The sequence below is a fragment of the Ambystoma mexicanum genome, chromosome 10 (genome assembly GCF_040938575.1).
Source record: "Ambystoma mexicanum isolate Mex_15411 chromosome 10, UKY_AmexF1_1, whole genome shotgun sequence".
Classification (NCBI taxonomy): Eukaryota; Metazoa; Chordata; class Amphibia; order Caudata; family Ambystomatidae; genus Ambystoma; species Ambystoma mexicanum.
The window spans coordinates 48,419,056-48,425,107 of NC_090932.1; positions in this window are offsets into that span (position 1 = coordinate 48,419,056).

Consider the following 6,052-nt stretch of genomic DNA (forward strand, 5'->3'; position numbering starts at 1 on the left):
CATCAGGAATGGTTTCATTCGCTGTTATTCATTTGGCTGAGAAATAATGTTCTCATTTCGTCCACCAGAGTTCAAGCGATCTTCTTTTTCTCAAATGGTCATACACTTTTGGAAATTTACTAATGTTTAGATCGCTCTGAGGAATCACTAACGCTGGAACATGTATGGGCACCAGGGAACACACTCTGCCCCAATTCCTGGGCAACATCATATAGGCTATAGATCCACAAGCCCAATATCGATCCATAAGGACGGTTGTCCCTTTTCTCATTCCAGGGACGTCAATTTTGGTTTTGCATCCTTTATTATGTCCCACGTGGTTCTTTCCATGGCTTTGGAAACATATTGTTGCATCAACCAATGGGCCTATAACTACTGGGCCTGATTCATCTTCTACCCATGTCAGTAACTTGGAGTGCTTGGCCCATGACTTTAAGCATCCATCATTCACTCTCTGCACTTCTTTTACGTATTATGTTTTCAGCAGATGAGCTGCACATGATGTAATTCCATCTTCCCATCCCTTCTTGGTATGCACTTGTCCATAAATCAACAGTTGTGATCTTTCCCAACATCCAGACAACCCTGCTTTTTCCGTCACACCAGAAAAGTTAATTCTCTTCATTTCTTCAATGATCACTTCATCCTGTCCTCCAGCAGGATACACAAGCATTTTGCCTGTCCATCCAGGTTCCTTCTCCATTTGTATGGTCTTGATATAGTTATACTAGTATGGAAACAACCATCTTGATCTCCATCGCAAGGTCGCCCAGCTTCCTTGGAACTGTCCTTGAGTAGTACATGCAGCAAGATGGCTGAGACATTTTGCATTGTATGCCGATACCTCCTTTGAAATGAAAGTCCTTACTGTATTCATGGCACAGGGGTTGAGAGAGCAGACATAGCAACTATCTTCAGATGCTCTTTCCCCTGTCTTTTTCATTTGTTGATACCACATATTATTCCCCAGGTGAGCTGAATTATCTAAATAGGTATTTTATCCCTGCATTATCTTCCTCTGCATCTGTTTCCTAACATACCCATAGAGATCAAGAAAATTGTCATAATTCGTACTCATAGTGGGGAAAATCATGGGAGCTCTTTCTTCAGTAGAACCATTAAGATAATAGAGACTGTGAAAAATAAGGAACAAAAAGATAATGAGAACAATCATGGAAATACATATTATGCATAGAAATCTGGACAACCATTTTTCGTGCAATCCCACTGCTTGCTGAACTTGCTCTCTCTATAATCATGCCATCTTCTTCATTAATCATTTTTAATGTAATCATTGAGTTTCTTTTACATTTTCAACTGTACAATTTGTTCAATTATAGCAATAAGGAGTCTTCTTATCACTGGACCGTTTTTAGGATCCTGTAAAAAAAGTGGGAATATTAACATCTCTTCTAACAAGAGCAGGGTACGATTGAAAAGTATGAACACAAACACAGCAACCACAAGCCAGTGAACGTCATTATTGGCAGGTATCATGTATTTTTATCACTTAAAATAGATATTCTCAACAAAATGAATTTGGATATTGATCTCTCTTCCAGTTTTGTCCAAGAACTGACATTTAGGCATAATTCTGATGCATTATTCACTGCTTCAATATATTTTCTAAATGTTCATTTCAACCTCTGGAATTTCTCTGCCAGTCCTTGCACTTCCTACTAAACTATATATATAAGGAGTGTCTATTGAATTCCAGTCAAAATAGAATACATGTTAGTCACTCGTTGCTTTATCGTCCTTCTTCTTAGACATCGATCGGGTCTGTACATGTGGAAATTCTTCTTCTTGTCCTGCTTCTAGATCAGCAACGGTGAGAGGGAGGGTCTTTCCTTTATAAATCTTCACGTTATTCAGATGCAACCAAGCTTGTTTTCCTGAAACCTTCCTCAACAAGGAATGGGCCATTAAATCGAGGCTCATGCCACTTCCGGGTGAAGTTTTCTATCAGAATCAGGCTCCCAAAATATAACTTAGGTGGTGGTAATATTTCACTCAGATTTGTTGCCAAATTATATTCTTCCATGTTCCTAGACCTTCCCCCCGATGCTTGCCTTGATCTGAAATGAAAGAAATACTGGTAGTTATACAAATCAAATAATCATGCATGTCATCACCTAGAGTTTTAGCTACACTCTGGAAAACACTCCTGATCTTCGACAGAGGTGTAAGAGGCATTCTCATTCAATGCCCTGTTACTAGCTTGTGCGGGGTGAGGTGGTGTCTGACCCTGGCTGATTCTGAAGGGCATATAAAACCAGGGGCAGGCAATACAGCCATCCCTTTTTCAAAATCAATTTAACCTTGGCAATCCTCTTTTTGAGGAGGCCGTTGAGTCTCTTCAACATTCCGTTTGTGTGTGGGTGATACGCAGAACAGAACTTGTGCTTTATAATTAATAAAAGCCCTATTAGTTCGAATAGCTCATTGATAAAATATGGCCCATTATCGGATCTTTGTACTTCGCACACACCACATCTTGGGAAAACTTTGCATACTAAAAAACTTCATTGCACAAGTGGCATCAACGTGTGCACATGGACCTGCTTTGATCCACCTAGAGAAGGGGCACACCACCACTCATAGATACCTATATCCATTGCATGTCTGAAACATATCAACATAGTCGATATGTAAAAGCTGAAATTGACCATTCGGTTGAGGTATTACTCCTCTAATCGTTCTCAGTGTATGCGCAGCAGTAAACTTTTGACACATGATGCAATTTACTATAAACAGTGCAACGTGTTCCAACTAATTGGGAAAAAACCAGTCTTCTGCAATATTGGCAGCAAGACTTTCTCTAGCGGGATAATTCAGCTGTTCGAGCGCAACTTTTAATAAAGTTACTGGCATCACTGGCTTTCAAGTGCTTTCCTGTCACCATAAAGCTTCCGTGGGGGATAAACACACACCCCCTTCACTTCCACGGTTCCTGCTCTTCCTGTGGTGCACTTCCCTGAATCTCTATTAATTGTGTTATCGACCGCCTATTAAACCCCTCCTGTACTAACATGGTTGTAATCAGATTTTCTTTAATATCCTCAGCATCAAAACTCAACATTTCTGGAGAATATGCAAAGCTTTTAGCTTCTATGGCTGCGGCTTCATTCCCGCAAGAGATAAAGTCTGTCAGTTTAGTATGCACAGTGCATTTTACGACCACTATGGCCACTGGGAGTTGTAGAGCCTTAATGAGCCTATCCAATAAGGATGCATGCTGCACTGGCGAGCCATCTTCGCAGAGATATCCCCTCCTTTTCCAACGAGACAACCCTGCATGTACGGTTAACGTCGCATAGGAGGAGTCACTGTACATCGTCACTTCCTGCCCTTCATGTTTCTCAAGTGCGACAATAAGTACTACTAATTCTGCTGATTGTGCTGAAAAGTGAGACGGTAGCCTTGCACTCACCACTACCTCGAATTCCCCATTTAGTCTGTGTCTTGCTACTGCAACGCCTGAATGCCTTCCCCCAATGATCTGATAAATTTTTGAAGAACCATCAATAAAACGAATCTCCCCTCCCGCCAAGGCAATCTCTTTCACATGGGGTATATCATCATAAAAGTCAACATAATTGGCACAGTCATGCACATGATCACCTTCTTCTTCGGGTTCAGTTATGAGCGTGGCAGAGTTCACTATTTTACATCTTACAATTTTAATCATTGGGTTAGAAATCATTACTTCGTAAACTGAAGCTCTTTGGGGTGTCAATGTGCCCTTGGGTTTCTCTAAAATGGCAAACAAGGCGTGTTCCACATAAAGTGTCATAGAACAGCCCATGACAATACTTGTGGACTTCTCAATTGCAAATATGGCAGCTGCCAAAGATTGTTTGCAAGGGAAGTGTCCTCTCATAACTGGGTATAACATACCACTGTAATATGCCAAAGGTTTATACCCCAATGTGGTTCTTTGTGTAAGTGCTGCTGTCAAGACTGTCCCATTTGTGTGTGAAAACAAATAAAATTCCTTGCTATAGTTGGGAATCCCTAAAACTGGGGCTGTACACATTGCCCTTTTCAAATCCTCAAATCAAATCTTTCCTCCATTTCTTCAGTCCATTATATTTTTGTCTTACAAACTTGTGGTTTCTTTAATACTTGCAGAAGTGACTTTGTCTACGTGCTGTAATCAAACACACAAGCTCTAATAAAATTGCACAAACCCTAAAACTGTTGCATGTGTCGCACTGTGTCCTGTTTTGGTGTTTTCATGATTGCCTCAGCTCTCTCAGGTGTCACTTTCTTTCCTTCATGTGAAATTAACTGACCTGTGTACAACACTTCCTCTGGCAATACAGTCATTTTTCCTTGTCCACCTTATGTCCTTTGTTTGCCAAAATAGTCATCAATTGGAAATAATCTTGCCTACACTCATCCTCTGTTTTACTGCAAATCAATAGGTCATCTACATACTGTATCACAGCGCTCTTTAGATTGATATTGCCTAAATCCATCTGTAGGACTCTGTTAAAGATTGATGGGGACTCACAGTACCCTTGAGGCAGTCGAGTATGTTTTACTCTTTTTTGGCAAAACATAAAGGAAGTCAAGTCTTGTGAGTCTTTGTGTAAACTCAGTGTCTACAATCTGGTTAAGAGGTCTCAAATCCTGGATAAATCTTCATGACCCCCCTTTAGATTTTTTAGTCATATACACTGCGGTATTACACAATGACTCTAATGGCACCGGAATCTACGGATTCATCAGTGCTGAAATAGTCTGACATTGAATTGATTTGATTGTTTATTTGTATAGCGCCTATACACAATGTGTTTCAAAGTGCTTCAAGTAGGGAGAGAACATGGTAGAAATAACAATTGCATTCTTACAAGTGCTTGAAACAAATCAGAATGTGAAAAACAACTATCTTAATCAGCCTGGTGACATTTCAGATAGAGCAAGTGCAATTAACAAATAAGGGAGGCAGGGGTAATGAGACAAAAACAGGCGGTTACATTATTATGCCTGACGACAATTGAGTTAAACAAGAGGAGGGGGGGTATGGAGTGAAGGGAGAAGGAGAAGAACAACACAAGCAGCTAACATACTAGGTCTGATGATGATTCAGTGTAGCGCTGGAGGGGGAAGAGGGAGGAGAAACAAGGAGGGGAGGAAGGAGAGACAAACAAGCTGCTATCACAAGGTCATGGGACAAATGACAGTAAGTGCTAATGAACAGTAACGGGGAGGGGAAAAGGAGATTGGATGGGAAAGAGAGGCAGCTATAATTACTATGCCTTATGGCAATTAAGGTAGTGCCGGAATATAACAAGAGGATGGAAGGGGTGAGGAGGAGGAAGAGAGGGCATGAGGATGACAAAGACAGGCGGCTACAATTAATATGCCTGACGGCAATTGAGGTAGTGCCAGACTTTAGCAGGAGGAGGGGAAGGGTGAGGAGGAGGAGAGGGCAGGAGGATGACAAAGACAGGTGGCTACAATTACTATGCCTGACGGCAATTGAGGTAGTGCTGGAATTTAACAAAAGGGGGGAAGGATAAGGGTGGGGTGGCCCGCAAACCATCATGGTGGTAAGGGGGGCACAGACACAATCATGGGGGCAGGGGGCTCACAAACAATAGAAGGGTGCAGGGGGGCTCAACACATGAAGGGGCAGGAGGGGGGCACACACACCATAATGGGGGGCAGGAGGGGCACACACATCATCACAGGGGGAGCAGGGGGCACACACACCATCATGGGGGCAGGGGGGCACACACATCATCACAGGGGGGTAGTGGGGTTTCACACACCGTAAAGGGGGCAGGAGGGGCACACACATCTTCACAGGGGGGCAGGGAGGCACACACACCATAACAGGGGGCACGGGAGCTCACACACAATTGAGGGTTGCAGGTGGGCTCAACACATCATAAAGGGTGGAAGGAGGGGGGCACACAAACCATCACGGGGGCAGGAGGGCACTCTCATTATTGTGGGGGTAGGTGGGTGCACTCACCATCACAGGTGCAGGGGGGCACACACACCAACATGGGGGAGGGGGGGGCACACTCAACATCAC